The following is a 712-nucleotide window of genomic DNA, read 5'->3' on the forward strand; positions in this document are numbered from 1 at the left end:
GGTTCGATTCCCGGTCAGGGAACACTTGTTTTATTAGCGTTTGGTCCACGTGGCAGATAATGTGATGTAGCCCGTGTGCACTTTGTGATCCCAAATGTACACCTCATTAATTTGTAACTGGTCGGTCTGGAAACAGCCTTATTCTACATTTGACTACTGTCTTACAGGGTTATATACTTATAACCCTGAGTATATACTCAGTCATAATGACAATGCATTATGTCTTAAAATAATAAATGCAGTATTAAAGCTACAAGCAGCCATGACCGGGCCCTGGATGGCAACACCTTACGAGTTATCAAAGGTTTTAATCTTATACATCGACATCAGACAGTAAATGGTGAAAGCTTTGATTTTAGCAACTTGAGTTTTTCTTAAAATTCAAAATGCAATTTTGTGCCAAATATTCAATTTGTAGGAAACGGTGTTTCCAATTAGTCTTTCTGAAACAGCCCATCAAACATTGCTGGAACACTTTTCATCAATGAAAAAAGCCAATAATGTGTTTTTTTTTTTTTTTTTACAGTTAACAGGAATCTAGTATTCATTTTCTGTCTGAGTTTTGGTTTTAGAGCAAAAAAGGAGATATTGGTGTAAAATAAAGAACATTTTATGCGCCACCAAATCCAGTTTCAGCGACTTTATTTAATATTAGTCATGTTTAATTAAGTAAATTAAGAGTAATATGTATATATTGACCAAACACCACTCA

Source organism: Morone saxatilis, unplaced genomic scaffold, assembly GCF_004916995.1.
Source record: "Morone saxatilis isolate NCDOM2014 unplaced genomic scaffold, NCSU_SB_2.0 Contig15, whole genome shotgun sequence".
In the NCBI taxonomy this organism is placed as follows: domain Eukaryota; kingdom Metazoa; phylum Chordata; class Actinopteri; family Moronidae; genus Morone; species Morone saxatilis.